We start from the raw sequence: 25,633 nt of genomic DNA on the forward strand, positions 1-25,633 counted from the left end.
GTTTCAGTTTCTCCCAACCTGAGCTATGGCTCAGCCTTGATATGGAGCTATAGACTATCCCTAAATTGAACTTTGCCCTTTTTATGGTCAAAATGAGTCATCAGCTAGTTAAGTCACTGTCTAGTAGATGAAACTAATGTCCAGCTGAAAAGAAATAAGCAGATGTATAACTAAGTTGGTAATCTGTATTGATGATGGGAAGGTAGCTGGTCAGGGAAGACATCTCTAAAGAGTTGATATTTAAAGTTGAGATCCAAGAAGACAAATAGGTGGGCATGTGAATGATACCTACGAAACCCTCCAGCATGAAACAGCAACCTGTTACGTGGTGGCAGAACAGAAAGACCAGGCGGGGCATCGCAGCTGCAAGCCAAAGACAGAAGCCCCTGAGACCAGAGAGAAGTAGGTACAGACCAGCTCATCGAGAGATTTGCAAGTCACAGTTAAAGAGTTTGGATTCTGTTCTAAGTTTCTCACATGGCATATTGTCACCAGGCCGGAAGAGACCTTTGGGACATATCCCATCTGTCAGGTAGGAGGTAATGCTTTTGTTTTTATCCACGCACCAACTTTCGTAAGTAAACTTGACTAATGTTTGTTTATAATCAGTGAGTAAGCTGCTACTTTAATACTGCTACCCTGGAAGAGGACCCTTCAAGGCATGTTAAATTAACTGATGTGAATAAAAACAATGAATAAAAATACTTCTCTCCTTTAATGAGAACAGCAACTCCTGTTTCCCTGGGCTTTTTCAGTCCCACAAGACCTTTTAAAGCAGAGTGAGCGTGTTCTGGTTCAAATGCTAAAAACATAATCTTATCTCTCTCTAGTTAGGTTATGTTTAGAGAAGCCATCTTAGATGCATCTTTTTGAGCACAGCAGCTCTCGGTGGGTGGCTGTGGCTAAAACACACCCAGCACCACTGTCAGGTTGGCCGTGTTCCCCAAAGTCCCTGCTCACACAGAACCAGAAGCAATTCTGGTATTTCCTCTGGCACTTGGAGGGTCAGCTGATAAAAGAAGCCCCAAAGTTTATGTTTTGCAAGGTCCTGGTGCAAAAGCTTAGGTAAAATTCCATCTACCCCTCTAATTTGCCATTTCTACAAGGGGTTATGAAAACTTTACATGGGCACTGTCTGAATCTATCCATATGTTCTGCAATGGACCATCTCTTAGGTATTAGATTCCATATGTGTATTACTCCAAAGAGAAGCAAAGTTTTGAAATGAAAATTGGATTTTATTCTAGTTTTGTAACTAATTTGTTTTGGGACCAAAGAAAAATTGTTTCCTCTCCAAGTGTTATTTTTATTTGTGAGATGACCTCTAGGGCTCCTTGCGGTTCTATTACTCTATGAATCTCTAGTAACGTGGACTCAATAACAATACTGGTATCAGTTATGGCAGGCTAAGCTGCTGTTACAAAAAGACCTGGAAATGCAAAGGCTCAACGAAATAGAAATCTATCACTATCTATCACACACTGGCCCAGGGCAGGTGTTCTAGATCAGCTAACAGCTCTGATCCCTCCAGCCCCCTCCCAGGATTCAATTCAGGAAACTGCTGATGATACTTGGCCTCCAATGTCATTCTACTAAGTTATTGTGCTAATAACCCTCCAAGTCCATCAGAAAGGGGAGATGTTGAAATACAAGACCAGAGACATACTGCAAGACAACTAAACAAAGATGGTATGTATTTCTCCCTAGGTTACTCCTAGGCACAAGGATGGCTGCAAAATACAGTCCTGGATTAGATCCAGACATAACTCCATTAGCACAAAGAAGAGGAGAAAGAATTTGGGTAGATAGAGAGCACTTTCTGCTATATTCCTAATGCCTGTGTGATGTTTCAAAGACTATCAAGCTTTTCAACTACTGAATTTTCACCCTAGTTCTGCACGACAGTTATTAGGATCCCAGTTCTACAGAGGTGCTTAAGTAAAGCACATGAAGTCTCACAGTTGAGAGCTGATCTAAGCTTCAATTTCAGGTCTGCTGGTCAGTGGTTTCTCTATTATAAATACCAAATTGAAATATTTGCATTGTGCATAGTCATTAGCATAAATTTGCATACGATGGAGTTTGAGGGACAAAGAAGCATCATTGTGAAAGGTAATGGGAAGAGCTAAAGCATGCCACACAGGCCCAGGGCTGGTCTCCAAGTATTAAGAGGACTCTAGATAACCTGATGAGAATTTAAGAAGTGAAATTTCTTTTCAAAGAGTGGAGAGGGTGGAGCTGATGTACTGTTGGTAATTGAAGCATTTACTCATTTTTCTCTCACTCTCAATTGGTTTTCAAAGCACATCCAAGGACAGAAGAATTGCAAGAAACATTCTGATTAGGGGTAAAAGTGAATCAATAAAGGAGGCCAGAATCTGAAAATACTAAAAATAAAGATATATATGGTCGTTCCCCGCACACAGAGAAATGGTTTTGTACGGGCAGGTGGGTTTGCAGATTGCTAGAGAACCTAACCTCCCTCCCATCCTCCACCCATCAGGCACACTCATAAATCATTTGCTGCTTCATCTCTTTTATGCTTGCTATGAAAATCCAGCCATAAACTGCCGATAAACCAAGCTCCTGCCTTTTGGAGGCATCATCAAGCAATCCCTGAGCACAACTTGGAAAAATCCTACCTGGTTTCCTCTTCTGTGTAAATGAAATTTCTACAAAAACAAAGAGTCCCTAAGTATGGGAGGTATAATTATTTCTAGTTGGAACCTTCAAAAAAGATGGCGATTCTAATATTTCAGGATGGTTTCTCTTCTAACTCCCTCCCTATGCACAGTAATATGATTTTACAGAAATAAAGGACACTTTCTCACAAATCTGTTCAAAACTGGTCATTTTTTAAAGGGATGAGGTTTTATGGGTTACTGACTCTACATAAGGAATGTTGTGACGAGTCTCAGATCAGCCATCATTCATGAAACTTTCAAGTTCAACTCTCAGGGAAGGGACATTGGCAAAGCCCACCAAGTCAGTTACAATGGGCCACATGGGACAAGGTAATTTGTTATTTCACACAACAAGTTAATGCAGGTTTACCTGTGCCCTTTCTGAGAAGGGTAGAAAAGCTTATCATATGATTATATATGATTCTTCATGGAAAAGTTTTAGAATTATGCTACCCTCGATCCAATCATGACAAAGCTTTCCACTGAGTCTCCTGGACCTCATCTCCTAATTCATTTTGATTCTAGACACTCACAGGCATTACAAAGACAGCACTGGCTACTTTTTGTCATCATTTAAGGGAAGCTGGGGATTCTACTGAATGATGCCACTATGGCCTTTTAAAAAAAAAAATCTAACTATAACCAACTTACTTGGGCAATTTTGAGTACCATTTTGCTTTTATAGCCAGCTCTGTCATAATCTGGGTTTATTTATTGAGCACTTTTGTGTCTGTGGCATTGAATTCAACAGATAATGGAACAGAAAAGAGGCAAAAGTAAAGGGCTTTTACAATCTAAAGAAAAGAATCTAAATCTACCTCAAAATTTAATAGTGTTTAATAAGTACAGTTCATCCTAATGAGAATTTCTCTGGTCTTTTGTTTACACAAGGAAGCTCCACGCTGGTTTAGGGTGTCACATTTATCACTGAGTTGAATATAAGCAAATCCCATTATACCCTAATTCAACTACTCAAACGAACCAAAATGAGGATTATGGTATCTCTTGTTTTTGTACCTCTTGATGCTACACTTTCTGTGTACAAACAGGAATGAGCCTAGTGCTTAGCAAATACAAAAGAAAAACAACCTGTTTTTCTCATGATTCCGATTTTGATTTTCTCATCATTACGAGCCCTGAGGCTCATCAGTAACTATGTAGGAAGAGGGGGGAAAAAATTAAATGCAGTCACTAAGCAACCTAAAGCCAAGAACGCCCTGGGATGGTGTTAAGGTAACAAACAGGCCTCAGCAGCACGTCTTTCAAATATTCCCATCTCTCCACAGTCTCTCAAAACTCTGCAGCGTTCCAAACCTTCCCATCACACTCTCACTTAGAGAATGCTCCTTATTTATGATCACATCCACTATCATTTTTTTTTAGAACTTCCAGCTCCTTTATCCCTTTCTGTCTCCCCTCCCAAGGACATAAATTGTGAACCAAACCTCACGTCCTGTTTTGAGAGTGCCAGTTGGACAGAGTGACATTAAAGACCAAGCCAGGAGTGTGAAGTTTGCCCTGGGGAATCCAGGTAGCTATGTAAGGAATGAATCCACACAGCTTCAGTTAGATCCACTCTTTCAAACTTAGACTCAACAGGGCAATGGGATGGGTGTATTTGTGCATATGAAGCTGCAGCCTTTAATATGAAAAAGTCTGATTCTACACAACTGTCACTTAGGTTGTTTGTTTTATTTCCCCCGCCTTTTTTTCTCTTTCTCTTGTGTGTGTGGTGGGTCAGGGGGTAGTGGGTACCAGGGATCAAACTCAGAATCTCTCATGTGCTAGGTGAGTGTTCTATCTTTGAGCTACCAACCCAACCAGGTCTCTTTTTCTTAATGTCGCCTCCCCACTTGAACAGTGCACAAACTTATCTAAGTTACATTACTCTTTTTACTTTTTAAAGTTGCAGGAGTTCTCAAGGTCAGTGCGAAGAGCACTAGCTCACTTTAAAACTGTCATCCATTCACAAGTTTCTTCACTGACTACTTAATACATGGATAATATTAAGTAGGTAGGTAGATAGGTAGGTAGGTAGATGAGTGGGTGGATGATAGATATAAAACCTTGGGGCGCAAGAATTCCCAAATACCTAGCATTTCTCATCCCATCCAATGTTTTACTAATTGAGAAATAAGACCAAGGGGTCATAAAGGACATTCAAGTTATTATTTCTTTGTAACGCTGACCACCAGATTTAGGCAGGATTATCACCCAGCCACAGGAGGCTCTGAATCAACAGAGCTGCAAGGTTTACATTATAGCCGAGAATAATTCAGAACACAAAACCCACAATCCAGATTCTAAGAGGAAGCAAGAAGCAAAGGCAGACCATGTGCACATGTCCAAATCTTCTATTGTTCAAACCTACGGCTGGACAAATCACTTCCTTTCCCTGGGTCAGAGGAGGATGCCAACGAGGCCAGCAGAATTGCACTTAGTGATGTCCTTTTATATGGACAGAAGTCTTGGGACTGGGGGACAAGGACCTCTCTCCCCACAGCATCCCCTAGGGATTTATTCTCCTAAACCAGAGGGCTTCACTGCTAACAGGGTGTGCGGGACTTCCCTATAGGAAGAAAAAGCCCCCACCATTATCAAGACTCGGGGGTCCTTTCTACATGCATGAGGATCCCATCAACAGAGCCCAGCTCCTTTGCTGATTCTCATTCTCTAGGACCACTGATCCCAGAAGGTTGCAAAGTAAGCAGAACCTTAAACCAATGGAAACCACACTTGCTGTTACCCCAGATTTTGACATGGCTTACCCTCTTACCACCTCAGGCCTTTACTCAAACATCACCTTCTCAGTGATGCCTTTCCTGACCGCCCTATTTAAAACTGAAATCCCTGGTCCATCTCAGCACACCTACCCCATTTCCTTGCTTTATGTTTTTCCCAAGGCACCAATGTCCACTTGGCAGGTCAGTTTGAATTATCAAAAGTGTGAAAGTATTTATTTTTTATCTCTCTCCCCAGTAAATGTCAATTCTGTAAGGTAAGTTCTAGGAGAGTTAGAACTTTTGATCTCTTGGTTTACTGCCACATCTCCAGTGCCGAAAACAGGGTGTGGTACTTGATAGATACTCAATAAATATTTATATGGTAAAATGACAAACAGATTCTGTTCTGGATTCAAAGCACCATAGGCTGCCAGAAACTGAAAGGAGATATTCCTCGGGGATCCAGTTTCCTGCCCAGAGTTCAGTTCTATCCATCCAGCAACTCCATGTTCATATCTTCCCCAGATTTCACCTCTGTAACTTCCTTCTTAATATCCCCTGCCTTTGCAATGACATTGATTAATTCCCTAAACTGCAGAGCTTGTGTTTAGAGGGACACGGGAAAATCAACACATGGTGTTTGGTGACAGGCCTTTCCAGAGAGACAGCAGAGGGATAGAATAATGTGAGCCTGGTTCCTCATCCAAAGTTCTCTCGGCTAAGCCACTCAATCCTCACCCTTCATACATCTCAAGGGGAGGAGAGGTCACAGAATTGTTACCCTGATGGACTTCTTTCACACAGGGTGGGGAGGGGGACATTAGAGAGGAGAATAAGCTTTCTCCCACAAGAAACCTTTTTTATGGTCTAATGAATTTATGGCCTTGAGAAACAGACACCTATATTATTAGTAGGGGAAAAACATCTAAAATGATATTAATATAAAGTATTACAGGAACATCACTGAGAAGTAACCAATTCTGTTAGTTGTTTATATCCATCAATTGCTGAGAGACACAGCTGAGTCGGAAAGGCCCTTGGCATTTCGCCAATAGTATTGATTGACAGGCGAGGCATTACTATCTGCCTCAGCCGCTACTTTGCAGTTCTCACACTGCTTTGGAGTTCTCCTGGGGATTCCTGGGGATTCCCGGAGAGTTCCCATTGGTTGGGGAAGTGCAGTAGGAGGGATTTCCGGAGGGAATATTTCCGGTTCCTGGTTCCTGGAGGAGCCGCGTGGCGGTAGGCATATTTCCCAGGAGCTTGTGTGAAGTGTGCTGGTAGAGTTCAAAAATAAAGTTTGTTCCTGCTTCAGTGGCTCTGATTTGTGCCCAGCCAGACTGCAGCAATCAATCATCTCTTCTGACAGGTGTCCCTAACCACCAATCTAAAAGTGGGCTAGCTTTTTAAACGTTAAATAGGCAGCCATTCAAATATGTACAAATATGTCCTAGAATATTCTAATTCTGTAGAGTCTTTTATTTATTGGCAAAGTAACTTCTTACATATCTTCCTATTCAATCTTCACTTCTCCCCCATCTTACAGCATGTGCACAGCCACACACCTTTGCATGGGAACAAATGCACACATCTACACACATGTACACACATGCACAGAGGCACACACAGTTAGAAACCTGAAGGGTCTCCCAATAATCATTTGCTTTAGACATAGCTACTACCACATTTACCTGGGCAAATAATGGCCAACCAGAATAAGGACTATATTTCTAGACCTTCCTTCCATCTAGATGTGGTATCAGAACGTAGGATAAATGGAATACAAGGAAGCACTACCTGGATTAGAAAGAGCCCCTTTGTTCCTCCACCCCATCCAGCTCACAGGAGTGTGGTGCTCAGAGATGGAGTTGGAGCAGCCAAAGTGGACCTCAGTGTGACTTAGAATGTGAGGCCACATGTGGCACAATGAGATGGAAGAAAGTCATGTCCCTGATACCATGAACTGTCTTACTAGCCCTGGGCCCAACTTCAATTGTTACATGAGAGAGAAATGCACCTTCATCTTGTTTAAGCCTTTGCAGTTTTATAATTTCAGCTATTCATAGCCCAAACCCAATCTCTCTCCCTCTCCATGTTGATCTCATCATAACTCTTTGTCCTTCCCTTTGTTTCTTAATGAGGTAGAGAGGATATTTTTCTACCACTCTTCTTTTATTTTTTTTCCTCCTACTTATTCCTAAGCTTTCTTAACCCTGCTTTAAACAATCACCTCAAATGTTACTTCATTCTAAAAACTTTCTTATTTCCATCCCCAATCACCTCTATCCTCCCAGAGCAACTCTGCCAACTCAATAACCTACTGTATAATTCGTGTTTGGCTTATCTTCTTCTCAAAAGAGCCTTAAACCTCTCTTTTTTTTCTCTCTTGGTACTGAAGTTTGAACCCCCAGGGGTGCTTAACACTAAGCCATATACCTAGCCCTTTTTTATTTTTTACTTTTAGATAGGTTCTCCCAAAGTTGCTTAGGTTCTGAATATGTTGCTGAGGCTGGCCTCCAACTTGCAATCCTCCTGCCCCAGTCTCCCTAGTTGCTGGGATTACAGGTGCACATCACACACCTGGCTGAGCCTTAAGCCTCTTAAGGACAATAACTTAAATTATTTTATATCCCCAGAGTCTTGCAAAGCCTCCAGCACATATTGGACAAGGGAGGCAGGGTAAGTATTATTATTCTCATTTTAAAGATGAGGAAACTGAGGTTAGCCATTGATATAAGACCATCTAAATTACTATTCATTCAGACTGCTTTCCTACTTTATCAGGATGTATTCAAATTACAAAATAACTGTGATTCCAGCCACTTGGGTACATCCTATGCTCCAGGTTGTTTCTTGTTCACATATCTAGGCATATAGAAAAACCCCTAGAAGGCTGTTATACTAGTTTCATTTACTTAATTCAGCCCCTTCCACAGTCCTAGAGAGCAGTGAAGGTACCCACTGAGGTAGGGGAGCCAACCTCAGTCTCTGTAATGTCAAGCTCTATCCAACTTTCTTCCATCATTTTATTTATCTTCCTCTTAGTTAAAAGCATTTGGGGACAAATGTCTCAGGAGGCGATTGGTAAGTACCAGATAATAATATTTATACAATAAACAGACCAACCATTCTGCATGTTAGAGCCCAGTCATCCAACTCGTAGACTCATTTAAATGATTTGTGAATGGGTTCATTATTAGATGCACTGAAAAACATAAAAACTTAACAGTAAACCCAAGAAATCCTCCTGAAACGCTGCATGGGCGCTAGAAGACAATTACAGTCATTCCCCTCATCTGCGGCTCCACTGCCAATGGTTTCTGCCCACGTTCCAAAAATATTAATAGGAAAATTCCTGAGGTAAAAATTCACAAATTTTCTGTATCATCAGAAGGTCAATAGCAGCCTAACACCGTGTCACAATGCCTGGGACATTAGCCTCTCTTCACCTCAGCATGTAGAGACTGCCCGGCCTCACAGCACCACAAGAAGGGTGACGACAGCACAGTACGATATTTTGAGGGGCCACATTCACATAACTTTTATTACACTATATTGTTAGAATTGTTCTTTTTTATTATTAGCTGCTGTTGTAAATCTCCAACTGCATCTAATTTATAAGTCAAACTTCATCGTAGGTATCTTTGTACTGGAAAAAACATAAGGCATGAAGAGCTAGGTATGATCCTGAGCTTCAGGCACCTCCTGAGGATCTTAGAACATGTCCCCTGGGACTAAGGAGGTTCTACTCTATAGACTCCAAGTTCTGCAACACTTGGAAAGGAAGTCCGCAGGTCCTTCAGAAAAGGCTACCTCCATCTCTCTCTGTACCTCTCACCCTGAGAAGAAACTGACCACATGAGTATTAAAGCAACAAGCTGATTGGTAGATAGCATTTGTTGTGATCTGCTTAGCTACTCCCTGCCTCTGTCCTTTGTCCATCCAGTCACACGTTCATTCATCCCCCTAAAAGATGATGCTTCATGAGGCCACAATGAGCCTTTTCAAAAGAATCAGACCATTTTATTCCACTGCTCAAAGCCTGCTGGTGGCTCCCCAGTCTACCTGGAGTAAGGTCTGAAGTCCCTCGGAGGCTCACCTTGCCCTGTGTGATCTGGTCCCAACCTGCTCACCCTGCCTTGGACCATTCCACCCCAGCTCTTCCACTCTCCAAATACACCAACCAGCTTCCTCTTCAGGGCCACTGCATTTTCCATTACCTTTACCAGGAACACTCTTTCCCAGACACCTCCTGTCTCTCCCCTGGTTTCACTCATTTATCAACAATCATCTCTTCTGACAGGTGTCCCTACCACCAATCTAAGACAGCAACCTCCATTGTCTAATGGTGCTTCCTTATTTCTCTCCACAGTAATCCTCAGCATCCAGCATCACATTAGACATCTACCTTTCTTCTATCATCTATAAATTCATCTAGCTACCTACCATTTGCTTGCTTTATCTCTTTTCCACTGGAATATAAGTTTTGTGAAGGAAGGGACTTTGGCTCTCTTGTCACCACTGAGCTCTGTGCCTGTCATATAATTGATTCTTAATAAGTATTGACTAAGCAAAATCAAATTCATCTAACACATATCTAGCATATCTTAGACCTTGTCTTTATGGGGTAAGAAAGACCCTGTTCCTGCTCCTGTGGTATTGATGATTTAGCTGGAAAATAAATAGCTACCATTTTTTAAGCATTCTGGGGAAATTTTCATTCTACCTCTGGCCATAAACCTATTAACTTTAGGGATATTAGACCTCGAACATTTCATTTGGCTATTATGTAAATAGTCAAAGAGCAAAATCATACCCTTTAGGAAGCAGACTTCAGCTTTCCACTAGTGCTGCTTCCCCTTTAAGGTCTCACCTGTCAGGCTGTTTGATAGGCAGAAATGACCAGGTTGTCTGGGGGCTTTATTTTCTCAGTTAATACAAGAGAATTTCATCACTTTTAACCTCTAGATTTAGAGTTATCATGGCTGATAAAGTAACATTACCAATTAAATAACTGAGTATCTGTAAAATATGTACTGAAGACCTGAAGCATATAAATAACAAAGAAGACTAAAGAAATCTTCTAAAAAGGGATAAAAATGAATAATTGGTGAGTACTTTCTGTTTTTAGAAATAAATAAATCTATATGTATATGTTTAATCTATCACGATTGGCTCAGGATCTACTCTTTTTGCAGAGGAGGACACTGAGGCAGAAAAGAATAATAACTTGTTTGATGTCACACAGTTATTTAAGTGCATAGGCAGCAATAGTGTCACCGTCTGGCTCTACTCTTCTCCCTCGTAAGGCTGATGTCTTCTGTAGGATTTCTGACTTGTCTTCCTCACCTGGGGCCACTGTCATCTTAAGAAATAGTTTTTATTTCTCTTGCTTTTTCAGGAGTCTCCAATTTGGGGGATTTTTCTGCTGTTCTGAGCTCTGTAGTGCTTTGCTGCCTGGGTGCTCTCCTGATGTGACTGCTTTGGGCTCTTAGACACTCTGTGGCATGCCCTTTCCTCCCTGTGATACTGATAGACAAAGGAATCTCTCTGTGGGTCTGTTCCAACCTGATTGCAACCCCATTTTGAATCAGAATTTAAGAACTTTGTAGCTGCAGGGTCAGTCAATTACAGCAACCAAAATCCACCATCTTGGCAAACAGTGGCAGGTGATGTTAAATATGGGAACTTCTATGGTGCCTGCTCCCATCCCCATTCCATGCCCTTGTTCTGATTCTGCTGCTTTAGGATATGTCAACCCACGCTGTCCTTTAACTGTTCAACATATCACATGTGGAGTACTCTTGACTCCTGCTCAGTTTGGGAATAGAGAAATGAGTGGCAATGTTGATTGCTTTGGCTAAAAATTGTTTAACTGGGGTAACTGATTGCACTTTAAAGGTCAACACAACAAGCTATTAAATGATTATACTTGGCCTCCCTGCTTCTTCTCACTTGGTTTGAGGGGACGACCCTCAGAGAAGGACAAGCAGCATTTAAATCTTTCCCACACCCTAAGATGATCATGGTGCCATTGATGTGAGAAATGAAGCACATTGATTTCTGAAATGCATAGATTAGTCACCAAAGCAAAAATGTAAAGAGGATTCTCTCTCTTTTATTTTACATACAAGGTGGATATAAACCACTTTTAAGCAACCATTAAATACATCAGAAATGGAAAACTGCAGATAAAGTTTAGGAATGTTCATAGATTAAAAAAACACAATGGAGTACAAAATGCTAGAAAAGAAATCAATATAGTGATAAACATTGATTATAGTGGGAAGAAACTCATAGTTCTTTAAAAAAATCAAACGTATTTCCCAAAGATGAAATTCTTTGAATGTACATCAAAAACGTGATTCAAGCAGTTATTTTCTTGCAATTGAATTATGTTATCAAGAATTCTATAGCTCACATAATTCATGGCTGTGACCGGTTCTATGCATCTGAATCTATCATAGAATCTTTTGAAAGAAAGGACTTATGTGAGGTTGTCCTAGCCCTCTGATTGTGAGATAAGGAATATTTAAACACTCATCCAATAGGTCATTATCTATTGCTCATTCTATTTTAAAGTCCTCCAGGGACATAGATGTCCAAGTTTTTTTTTTTTTTTTTTTTAATTAGCTGTTCACATACTTAACACTTCAGCTGCTGGAAGATTCTATAGAGCTATCTTAAAGAGAGAGGAGAGAACCTTCAGAGAGTACTGATGTCTGCAACAGTGGCACCACAGAAGTGTAAGTGCGGGGTCAGGGGATAGAAGAACAAGAATGAAGGAAATAGAAGTTTGGAAACATTAAAGAATCAGTCTGGCAGAGAGTCCATTATCTGAGAAAGGCCTAGAGAAGAGGAATCAGCAGAAGTACACTAATTCAATCATCAGTGGACACAGAGGAGAAATCCCTCTGCATTTGAACTGGAAAGGGTGCTGAGTGGTCAAGCAGAAGTGGAGGAAAGCCTGGGTTCCATCTATGCGCTGCCATGTGACAAACCATTCCAAAATGTAACAACTGAAGATGATGACTATTTTGCTAGTATTATGCCAATTTGTAGGACTATAAATTTGTGCAGGACTCAGCTCAGTGATGCTTCGGTCTTATGCAGTGTTAACAGGTTGCTACGTAGTATTTGGTTGGCAGATAAAGTGTTCTAGAGGACCAGAGAAGGATGTATTCATTTGTTGACCCCTTGGGGATGGTCAGAAGGATGAGGTTCAGCTGAGCCTGTCAATCAGAAAACTTACATGTAGGCTATTAGCAGAAGGGTTCCAAGGTAGTTGGACTTGTTACATGACAGGTTGGGGTCCTTAGGTTATTCCTGGGGAGGCAGGAGAAAACTGCATGGTCTCATCTAGCCTCAGAAGTTCCAAATGCCACTTCTTCTATATTCTATTGGACAAAAAGGGCAGTAAAGGCAGCCTAGAGCCAATAGAAGGATTACACTCTTCCTTTCAATGGAAAGACTCTTTGGCCCTCTATAATCCATCAAAGGCTATAGTCATCTTTCCAGGCAAGCTTTCTGGGGAATCATGGATAAAAGAAAAGGTAGACATAGCCAATAAAAATGTATATGTCTTTGTTTGTATCCAAGCAAAATTACAATTGCGGTAATGGACTTGTGTAAGAATCATTTGTTCATGTGTGATCCTGGGGACTGACCCAGTGTGAGAAAGCAGAAAGAGTGAAGGTGAATGGAAGACACTCAAAAATTATTGAGTCTCTTTTCATGATGATTCATAGTGTATGTTATGGACCTCCCAAAAAGCAACTGGTCCCAGCTCCAGAGGAGCTTACACTCTGTGCTAATAAAACAGAATTGTAAACATACAGCAGAATTTATGAAATTTTAGAAATTCAGAAGGCTTGCTGATAGGAGTGTGATTAATCTTTCCAGTTCAAGATCAGAGGAAACTCCATGAAGAAATTGTTAAGCCAAGGTTGGTTTCATGGGGCAGGGGAAGGAGTTTGTCCAATGACTGGGCAAAGCAAACAGAATAGTGTGTGTGTGTGTGTGTGTGTGTGTGTGTGTGTATTTGTGATGCAAAATAGTTTAATTTGTTGAAGAATAAATTCTAGAAAATAAAATTACAGATGAAGATATTATAAAAAATATTTTAAAAATCTAGCATTTCATGTAATAGATTCTGAAAGTTAAAAGAAGAACTTGTAAAGTGTTAAGCACAGGTCTAGGATCAAACCCAGGGGCACTTAACCACTGAGCTCCATCTCCAGTCCTTTTTATTTTTTGAGACTAGGTCTTGTTAAATTGCTGAGTATGGCCTCTGAATTTTAATCCTCCTGCCTCAGCCCCCCAAGTAACTGGGATTACAGGCATGTACCACCACACCCAGCCATGTCTACCATATGTAAGAAAGATTATGCTGGGCCACAGTGGAGAACTCAAGAACCTGACTTGTCCACACCACCTCCCATTCTAAATGACCAGCACATTCAAGGTAGTATAGCAATCATCCAGAAATTCTTTCTTACAATGAACTGAAATTTCTCTTGTTTTAAATCAAATCCATTTCTTCTTGTTAGATTCTTAGAATACATGCTGTTGGTGCGCTACCATGTTCTTCTGGCTTCTCTTTTTTCCCCAAATTGAGAAGCTGTCTCTCTTATAAGCTAAAAACATACTTTGCAACACTAATACCTTTTTCCAAGGAATATATATTTGATGAGAGATGCAACCATTACAGCTTTAAGACCTTCCTACTCCTGCCCAATGAGCTCTGAGAGAGCAAAATAGAAGGAAATGCTTTGGCTCTTGCATTAAATGCTTGGTTTTTTATTACAAAATTTATTTAGGTTTGACATTCTTTATGTTGTTGTTGCCTTCTAACATGTGATAAATTCTAACATGTGATAAATCATTCTTGAGCTAGAAACCACTTCCAAACCTTTCAGTAGCTAAGCTACTCAGCAGTTATCCTGTAAAATCAGAACATTGTGGGCCAGCTCTACATTTGAGGAATGTTCTTCATATTAAAACAAGATGACTTTTCAGGATTAAGAGGACTCTATACATTTACAGGTTAAGTATCCTTTGTCTTAAATGCTTGGGACCAGAAGTGCTTGGATTTGGAACTATTTGCATATCAATGTGATATCATAGGGACAGGATCCAAGTCTAAGCATGAAATTCATCCATGTTTCATATACCTTATACTCATGGCTTGAAGGTAATTCTATATAGTATTTTTCATGTGCCTCAATTTTGACTGCAACCTGTCACCTGAGGTCAGGTAGGGATTTTTTACTTGGGCCATTATGTTGATGCTCAAAAATATTCAGATTTTGGAGCACTTTGGACTTCTTATTTTCAGAGTAGGAACACTCAACCTGTACAATAAGTTTTTAACTGTATGTATGAAATGATTTTATTGATAATATAAAAGGTTTGAATGAAAAAACCCTGAGAGAGAGACATGTGGAATCTTCCTAATTTATCTACAGAAATAAAAAATCTCTGGAAAGACTGAGTGAAGTCTGTATCCAGATAATAATAACTTTTGAAGCATTAAATGTCTCACTTAGGAGTAGTTCTTAATTCTCATTTTTTTCCATCACCATAAAAATTGCTGTATTTATTTTCCACATTAGCCATTTGAGGAGAAACAAAGACAATACACTTAGTGTGGACATCCTGAACAAGCAGGTATTAATTGTCTGTAATGCATGATCCAGTTCAATGGGTGTGAGAGTTGCAGCCAGGTGGCTGTTCTGCTCAACTCAATAGGTTACCTGAGCAACAGTGAGAAAGCATGGGGTTCGATGAGCTAGAATGGATTTATTATGCTGGACACTTTCCTGTTTGAAATAGCCTTTGTAGCTGACCCCTTTATGGTATGCTTTATTATATGAACAAAATTGCATTTTCCTCCAAGTACAACAGAGGGTGCTTGGCAGAAAATTAATTTTATTTTTAATTAGGAGCTGTTCACAGAGTCTGGTTCGTATCTCTTCCTGTCAGCACATCATGGTACTGCATTCTATGGGAACAGGAATTTTTAGCAGGATAGTTCATTTCTAGCAAAGATCTATTTTTTATATGCCTATTGTGCTATGTACATATAGAATTTCCTGAATCTCCTATCTTTATATTTCATTCAAAGGAGTCCAGGAAGCAGTAGAATAATATTTTGACATTTAAGCAAAAAAAAAAAAATAAAGGAATATCCAATCCTTCGCATAGTGGATATCAATTTCTGGCTGAACGTCAGAATCATCAGGCGAGCTTTTTAAAAACACCATTGCTCGTGTCATACCCGTTGTTATTTTTCTGAAAGTGTTCCAGGAGAGTCAATTGTGCAGCCAGGCTTGAAAGCCACCAGAAGATTCTTTAGAGATATGTGAGTTATATGGAGAGAAGTCTGAATAATGATATTTGAGAAATATTTTATTCATGCCTTATTTTATTTGAGGCTCTTAAGTAGCATGTATGGTACTATAGATGACATTCCCAAAAATCTAACTGAAACTTAAGTTAATTTTAACAGCTAGTAAAAACCCACTGCAAGCATGACATGCCACCAGATGCTGTAAGGTTATATGAAATAGAGAAAAGTTTACTTCAAGTGCATTAGGGTTTATCAGAAAGCTGCTGAGTGCTAACTCCAGGGCCTTTATTTATGGACACCGCAGAGGCCCTGGCAACATAGTTTTATAAAATCTGCAAAAATCATGTAGTTTTTCCATTGTTGTCTCTTGCCCTCTCTAACTATTCCTGACCCCTTGGAGGCCACAATTTCCCATTTCTCATATACCATGCCCAGTGCTATCTGAGGGGTCAGGAATACTTCTGGTGTCCAGCAAGATAGAAACTGAGTTGAGGATATATTTAGTTTTTGTTCAGCAGAAGAGATTTATGTGACTTATTGTCATTTCTGTGCATCCTTGACTAATTGCTGCCATCCTGGTCCAGAAAGGGTTTGAAGAAATACTCTTACTGCCCACTGCACTGATTCACTCAGGCTAGTGAGATAAAATTTCAGCACCAACAAAAAGCTCCTAATATCAATGATGACAAACTGGTTAATAAATGTTGTCAATTCCAAAGAGAATGTGGGATTAGTCAACTGCACACAAAAGCTCAAAATGACCTGAAGTCTTATAGCTCATCTCTGAAAGAAAATATAAGCTTTCCCCAATTCGACAATTATTCCAATAATACATGCAATATGACCAATAACAAACTTTAAAGATGAAAGAAACTTTTTCAAATGTTTCAATAATGAATACAAGCAGCCAGGCTGGAGGAAAGACAGGATTATTTTTTCATCATCTCTACAGACAATAATATTCCAAAACTGTTATTAAATGAAGAGGTAAAGAATACAGCCAATATATGTGTGGGGAAAAGTATTATAAGTAAGTGTCAAGAAGTTAATTATGTTTTTTTGATTATTTCTTTTTTTCTGGATCTTATGGCGTTCATGAACCTTCTTGACAGATTTTTTTTAACTGTGATTTGTTGTGATTTCTTTTCTCATTCTAAATAAACATTCAGTTTTACATCTATTTTTGTATGTGCAATTTAGTATCCTTTTTCTTAAAGAGAGCAACAGTATAAGCTTCAGCCCCCACCTCGATCCACTCCTGCCTCAGGAAACTCACAAGCATTGGCCCATAATGACTTGACCCAGAAACAGTCATATGGTCAGATTCCACCTTCTTCCAAAATTAAAGCATTTGGTTTCTAAGAAAAAGAAGACAGAGTGGGAAGTAGATACTGCAGCAAAATTAGGCAGGTCAGTGGGAACAGAATACAAAGACAGTGACTCATTGATCTGAAATGATGAGGGTTGCATTATTAAAATCACTTTTATCATGAATACAGTGTTGTGAAGTATCTAATAAAAAAAATCATACTGTAGTGGCATCCCAAATGTATGGAATCCATAGTGCAGCCAACCATACCATGGAAGCAAAACCAATTACAAAAGGGGATTTAGCAATGACATAGGGCAAGTGCTTCCGACCTTCATGCTGTTCTGTGAGCAGCACCAGCCTCCACCTAAGTGTGATGTGGGACCCCAGGTCTACTGGACTTGGTTCTCATTTCCCAGTGCTTCAAATAGTGTCAGAATCCTCCTAGGATAAGTGTGAATCTAGTGTTCTCCATAGAACATAGGGCCTAAATAATAACGAATTTCCTCACTGGGTTATATGAAAAATAATTTTGTTCCCATTCAATTTATTGCTTTTTGCTTAACTTTTCAACCTGAGATTTTCAAGTCATAAACAAAGTTGAAAGAATAGGATGATGAAAATCCATTTCTGGTGTATGGAAAGTGTTCTCATATTGCCATAGTTGTTTATCTCCATATTCATATTTCTATCAAAGTGCTACAAAATTACAGGCATTAGATCACTTCAACCCCAATACTTCAGAATGAGGCTTCCACACTACCATTACACCGTTATCCTGCCTTACTGAACTAATGCTAACTCCCTAATATGATCCACATTAAAATTTTTCCAATGGTCCCTGACGTAACTTTTAGAACTAGTTTTTATCCAAACCAAAATCTAATAAAATTTTATACCCTGTATTTAGTTAATATATCTTTACTCTTTTTTACCACATGACATTGGCTATTTAAGAGATCAAATGATTTCTTATATCCTACATCCTGAATATATCTGAATATTTTCTCAACACAAATTGATTTGTTCTGTTATTCCACAACTTTCCTTTAACTACGAAATTCAATCTATATATTTGATTATATTAAAGAACACTTCATAAGCACTCTAAGCACTGACTTCAGAATATAATTTCTCATTAGATGAAAAACTTTTCCCTATTATCTTAATGTATCCTTGATAGACCTCTGATGTTTCTATTCAGGATTTTTTATCTTTACAGATAATGATACTCAAGCTCAGGGGACTAAGGTACTTGCCTAAGTTCAGACAGTGAAACAATTTAAGATCACAAAGAATTAGCAAAACATGGCTTGTGTCTCTTTTTAACTATTCTTAGAAAGTAAAATGGGTTCATTCCTTGAAGCTTTTAGAGAGACATAGAAGATACAGAGAATAATTTTCCTTTATTAAGATATAATGATTCAGATGGAAAGTGCAATTGAATCAAGAAATAGATTCATAAGCAACAGTTTTATAAAAAGGTAAAAATGCTATACTGTGATAGGCTGGTGATATTCAAGGAACTGTGAGGTCAGGGGTACCCAGGAAACTCAGAACCCTAAGAATCATCCATGACAGCTTTTTCTCTCCACAGCTAAACCTGGTTGATTCTACCTCCCAAAATAAGTGTGAAGTCAGTCCTCCTTTCTCCATCATCCCTGCCACCAAGTCCCCATCCTCTCTCTTGGGTCAACTGCAGAGTCTATAGCAGATCTCCCTGCTTCTACTTCCCCTGTTGGTTCTCTTTGATGATTTTCCTCAAGCTACAAAAGGAATCTCTCAGGAAGTAAAACTGATCACATGAACTCTCTCCACATTCCAAACCCTCTGATGGCTTCCCATTCTACTCATAAAATCCACAGTGTTAATATAGCTAATGGGGCTCAGCATGATCCGGATTCTGTCACCCTCTCTCAATTAACTTCATGTTCTTTTCTTTCTCCATCTCTCGCTCAAATGATTGGCTTTATTTGTAAAAGGCATCATGCTCAATGTTGCCTTCAGACAAGTGTTCAACTTGTTCCCTCTGCCTGGGAGGCGTTCCCTCAGCTCTATCACGCAGCTGGCCTGCCCACCCTTGTCACATTTCTCTCTGATCCTCTGGTTAAAAGTTTTCTGACTTTTCAGATCCTCCTGGACCCCATCATGATACCCTGTGCTTTAATTTCACAGGTCTTAGTCATCATTTGCCTTTTATAGTAGACTTGTTATTATTACCTTCACCAGCCTGAAAACTCCATGAGGATTAAGACCACATGATTTCAATCACCAAATGCATCACATCCCCAGGTGCATAAAGTTGGCTACAAAGAGAGATAACTAAAAACCAGGTAAAGGGTACAGAAGCCATAGCTCAGAGGCTGAGAAGGACACAGGCATAATGGAGGTCTCCTGTTCCCTTCAAGGACAAATATAAGGGACCTAGAGCTGAGGAAACACCTTAAAAACCCCAAGCACATTAAAGATCTTAAAAACCTTCCATGATTATTCCAAAATTTCATCCCACCCTGATGGGTAAAGATAAGGGATGGAGAAGTGAGCCCATTCCCACCCTTTTCTACCTCAATCTCTGCCCACTCCCATCCTCACCGCCTTTCCTCGAATCCCAGAGGATGAAGCATTCTCTTCTGGTTTAAGGTCTGCCTTTCCTCCTGTTCTCTTAATCTAGTTCCTTTCCATCTCTCTCCATTTCACCCCAAATTACTCTCTTTTTCCTGTCTTCAACCTCTTCCTCTCTCCAAGTTCTCCTTCTCCTAAGACTATAGACATAATCACGCCTCTGACTTCTAGAACATAAAATTCACCCTTGATTCTACCTCCTTCTACAGTTGTGACCTTCTTTTTATTATTATCATGATTATTTAATCATATTAATTATACATATTAATGGGGTTTCCCTGTGACATTTCTATACATGCATATGTGATATTCAATGTACTATGAGGTCAGGGGTACTCAGGAAACTCAGAACCCTAAGAGTCAAGCTTTGATCATATCTACCCTCCCTACTACTCTCTTACTGTCACCTCACTCCCACTCCCCATGTCCCTTTCCCTCCTCCAATAATCTGTCTTCTGTGGCTTTCTCTATTAAGAAAGTAGTTGACACTCCTGTTGTCACTTCCACACCTTCCCTTCTTCCCACAGTATTCGGGCTTCTGTCCCTCCTGTTTCATTGGATGCTTCCATCAACTCACCAAGGAGCTCGGTATTTTAAGAGGATTAAAGAACATCTTTACTGCATCATTGGGCTGCCCTGCTGCATCTGGCAATGTCAATAACTCTGTGCTATTTGAAATTCCTCCTTCTTTTGATACCTGTGACCACAGTCCCCCATACCTTTTATCTTATTCTCCTTGAGCACCTCTTTCTCATATTGGCCCTATTAAAAAATGGTACTCCTTAGAGTTCAGGCATTACAACTCCCTTCAATGACTACCACCTTTATGTTAATATTATTTCCAAAATTGACTGATATTTCTCTCCTTGAAAGTCTTGGTGGCATTTTTAAATTGATATACTCCAAACCAAACTCACCTCCTGTTCTCACTTCCTAATTCCCCTTCCATATTTCTCACCTTGGGTCCTTGTAACAACACCATATAGATAATACCTGAGCATTGTTCACTCAAACAGAACTGGGTATGAGAATAATCTGGGTACAAAGTTGCATGTCAATATAGAGAACCTAGTGCAGATGGTCCTTAACTTAAAATATAGGAGATCAGTAGGCATTCAGTAGAAAGCACTTTGAATTTTGATCTTTTCGCAAGCGAATTCCATGCAGTACAATCCTCTCTTTCAGTGCTGGGTGGTGGCTTCAACCTGGACCTCCCAGTCAACCACCCCAGAGGAAAACAATCGAAAATCTACAGTGTACCATGTTGTTAAGGTACAATGTCTGGTAGATTAAGTGTATTAAATGCATTTCCAATTTGCAATTTTTTCAATTTACAATGGGTTTACTAAGACTTAACTCCACTGTAAATTGAGGTGCATCTGTATTTGTTGAGTGTTGATGGGGTACCATGGGCAGCCTGGGTAATGGTCACAGATGACCTCACCTGACCCTCACAGCTCTATAAAGGCTGTATTTTACATACGAGGAAGCCAGTGCTCATAGAAGTTAAGTGACAGGCCAAGGTCATCCAGACAGTCAGTGGCAGAGAAAAATTTAAATCTGGCCCTCTCTTTCTTAAATATCCTTGAGCATTCCCTCTCTTCTACTGCCACCTAATTATAAACTGAAGCTTCAAGTCCCACTTTCTGCCCGGTACCTGCTGTCCTCTCCTTCATTATGCTTCCCACATGGTCTCGAGGCACTTGACTTTTCATGAGTATAGAAGAGATGCAGCATTTTCATCGTATTTGTTTCAAGGATCAGCATGTGATCTGTACAACAGAAAGTTCATCTCAAAAGGTAAAGATTGTAAGACTAGCTGATCTGCCCAGGTAGCTGCAGGGAGGATTTCAGTCCTCTGAGTCATACCAGCAAATAGGCCAGTGCATGTTGTGTGCTAGTTTTTTTCCAGGCATCGGCAAGGTCATTCTGCCAGTTGGGATGAGCTAGTGAGAGAGCAAGGCAGACACACGGCCCCACACTCTTGAGAGACTTGAGAGAGGAGAAGGAGAAGACACATCAAGTTTCCATTTTAGGAATCCAATCCAGGACTTTCTTCTTTTTTAAATTAGTATTAATGGTTTCTAATTTGAAAATTATCAAGCTGAGAGGCAAAGGTCAAGAGGAAGGCTATATTGTATACTTAGTTCAAGACGCTCGCGTGCTCAAGAGAGAACTTTGTGCCCTTTCTGTGCCCTTAGGTTTATTACGTGTTCAGTGCAATCAAGTCCACTTTTAATGACTTCTTTTCTCACATTTCAGAATGAATTAAAATCCTACTAATATCAGATATGTCTTAGCATCACTCTGCTTTCCAAATAGGATTGTTTCAAGGGGAAAAAATATGTCTAAACTTTCAGGCCATTTCTGCCCCATGGATCTTAACATCCTACCACATCCTGGATCTTAGATTTTACTGTAGAACAGAGACAAATATAAGGAAATTGAGTTAAAGGAAATCTATAAATTATATGAAAGGAGAGAGTATCTCTCTAAAAAAGGTGAGATTTATCTCAATGTGGGTGATTATAATTTATAGAAATTAAACAGTTGATATTTCATATCAGGGTTGTCCTAAATCTCACTCCACATCCTTATTTATTCTGGGGATGAAGATCTCTGCCCTCCTTATTTTCTTGTATTTTCAACCCTCTCTTCTGGGACTGACTGATAGCAATTATATTTACACAATCCTCTTATCATAAAAATTAGCAAAAAAAAAAAAAAAAACTCAGCTCATGGTCATCTTACACCCTTCTCCTCTTCGACCAAATGTCAAGCTGTATTCATTGTCTGAATTCTTACCTCTCATTCATTTCTCAACTCACAGAAATCTGTTGACTCAAATAGTTGCTCCAACATCATCAGATACCCCCTGGACCCCATATTGTCAAATCCTTAAGATATTGTCCACTGGGACCTTCTGGATCACTCCCACCCTTTCGATGCTCTCCTCTCTGGGCTCTGTACTATGCATCTCCTTCTTCCCCATCCACCTGCCCTGCTCCTCTTTCTCGGTTAACTTTTTCAGGTTTATCTTGTTCTTCCTGGATCTAAACACTAATGTCTACCAAGTCTTTCCCAGACTGCTTTCTCTTCTCATGCTACATAATTTACTGATGGCCTCTCCTCCCGTGGCTCCAGGTACTATATAAATGTTGACGACTGCCCAACCTGCATCTCCAGATCTTGCTTTTTGAGTCAGAGACCTTGATTGGGTTCTGGTTATGCCATTTATTTGTTGTCTCACTTGAACACTGCACAGATTCTCAGTGCCCCGTTCTCTCATATTGAGAGTAGACATAATAATAAAACTTCACTGGTAAGGTTGTTGTCAGACTTGCTGGAATTGATATGGCCTGACTGCCCTTTGACAGATACCTTGTCTGTAAAAGACTTTATGCATGCCATCTCTCCAGACCTTCCTCCACTTTAAATTCAATAACTCAATGATAAAAGTAGAACGAGAAAGCAAGACTTATAACAATGCCCTTGTATTAGTCAAGGGATCATTTGCCAGCATACATTCAAAAGGAGATAAATGTTAAAAAATAAATTTTGTCTAAATCTACCCTGAAAAAAGGAAGGATTTCCCATCTTTTTCATTAGGACCCATGAATTATGTGCACATACACAATACTGTGGATAGGGAAAGCCACTGGAAATGCCAGTACCTCTCAGGTGCTCCTAGAACAGAAAGGGTCAGCCTGTCCTTTGAAACAGCAGTGCTCAAACAAAAAGAGATGGTATAAAAGCAGACAGAAGAGGTATTAACCACGTCCCTTGTATTCACTTTTATCTTCTATTTAGGCAGAAATATTCTGATCTCCAAACCCCACTTAGAAGACCTATTGAAAGTTCTAGTTTACTTTGTCCAAAGGGTATTTATTATTTATTTATCCTGAAGCTTCCAGCAATTATTTGAGTGACATATGTGGTACTCCAGGCACTGTGCTAAGCAGTTGGGATAAAATGATAAGCAACACACACAGGAGCCCTATTCTCCAGAAGGAGAGACATACAGTTTATAAGCAAGATTCAAATGTATACCCAGAGCTACAAGAGGCACATCCTAGCAGAAATCCCAAGAACCTGCAGAAGGCAGTATTCCTGGAGCAGACTGAGGGAGACAGAGAGTGGAATAGGAAGAGATAGAACAGGACTTTAGGCACCTACTACCATGCAAGGGAATTTTGTTCCATTTCTGTCCCTTTCTACAGTGCTTTGCAATTAGTGCATCAAGAAATCTATTAGAGACTGTGATCAACACTGTTTAATGACAGAATAAGCTGGAACAGAGAGAGTATCAGAGTGTACTACATAGGGAGAAAGGGTAACTAATATTTATGTATATGCATGTGCATATACATACTACTTTGGGTTTCTCAACCCTAGCACTATTGACCTCCAGGCAATGATGACTCTTCATTGTGGGGTTTGCCCTGTGTGCTTAAGTTAGTTTAGCAGAATTCCTGCCCTCTACCAGATGTCCAGCACATTCCTCTACCCTTAGTTGGGACAACTACAAATGTCTCCAGACCTTTCCAAGTATCTCCTGGTGAACAAAATCTCCCCCAAATGAGAACCACTGTACTAGCTGAAAGCCACCTAACCATGGGGTAAATATTTATAATCTCCTCTGCCCCATCCCCAGCCTGATTCTTCACCCTGTACCCCTCAAAGCAATTCTCTTTACTTCCCATCCTTCTTCTCCATCTCCTGCAATATCTCTTCTCTGCACTGTGTTTGCCTCTCATTCCTTCTTCCTTTCCTCCCCTCCATGAAACATCACAACCAAGCTAACTCTCTAAATCACTTTTTGGAAATGTGTGGATCATTACCTTTGTAGACAAGGCCCTGCGGGAAACCACGGCAGCTTCTTGCTCAGGCAGCCAACACCTCTCTACACCCTGCTGCCTGATGACTGCCAAACAGGTGTGTGTTTCTGGATTCAGGATCTCTCTCTCTCTTTTTATAAATCCTAATCTTTATGTATTCTGTATGAATTCAGAACTCATACATTGCTGGTGGCACTGCAAAATGGTGCAGCCAATATAGAAAGCAGTATGGAGATTCCTTGGAAAACTGGGAAAGGAACTACCATGTGACCTGGCTATCCTTCTCCTCTGTCTATACCCAAAGGACTTAAAAATAGCATACAACAGGGACACAGCCACATCAATGTATATTGCAGCACAATTCACAATAGCTAAACTGTGGAACCAACCTAGATATCCTTCAGTAGATGAACGGATAAAGAAAATGTAGTATATATTCACAATGTAATATTACTCAGCAATAAAATGAATAAAATCATGGCATTTGCAGGTAAATGGATGGAGTTGGAGAAGATACTGCTAAGGGAAGTTAGCCAATCCCAAAAAAAAACAAATGCTGAATGTTTTCTCTGATATAAGGAGGCTGATTATTTGAGTGGGATAGGGAGGGGGGGGCATGGGAGGAATAGACACTCTAGATAGGGCAAAGGGGAAGGAGGAGAAGGGAGGGGAGCATGGGGTAGGAAAAACGTCGAATGAGATGGACATCATTACCCTAAGTACCTGTTTGAAGACATGAATGGTTTGAATATACTTTGTCTACAACCAGAGATATGAAAAATTGTGCTCTATATGTGTAATATGAATTGTAATGCCTTCTGCTGTCATATATAACAAAGTAGAATAAAAAATTTTAAAAGTGATTTAAAAAAAAAGAAACTAGAGGTTGAGGAGGGGGAAGAACCTCATCTTCTAGCAAAGCATTTAAGGAGTAGGGAGCATAATTCAGGAGACTTTTAAAGATACATGCTAGACAAAAGAACTCAGGCACAAGCAGAGGTGAGGAGCCCTGGTGACCTACCAGGTCTTTTTATCCCTAATTTCTTGGCTTTCTCAGATCTGTGGCGAGGCCTCTGCTCCCCGCTGTGAGCATCTGCTGTGTGTCT

General features: G+C 40.0%; 1 long non-coding RNA gene across 1 annotated transcript in view; it reads right to left on the reverse strand.

Moving 5' to 3' along the window:
- Positions 1–25,633, reverse strand: part of LOC125616938 — a 79,570-nt gene that overhangs the window by 1,307 nt on the left and 52,630 nt on the right. The window lies entirely within an intron of this gene.

This window comes from Marmota marmota, unplaced genomic scaffold, assembly GCF_001458135.2.
Source record: "Marmota marmota marmota unplaced genomic scaffold, marMar, whole genome shotgun sequence".
NCBI lineage: Eukaryota > Metazoa > Chordata > Mammalia > Rodentia > Sciuridae > Marmota > Marmota marmota.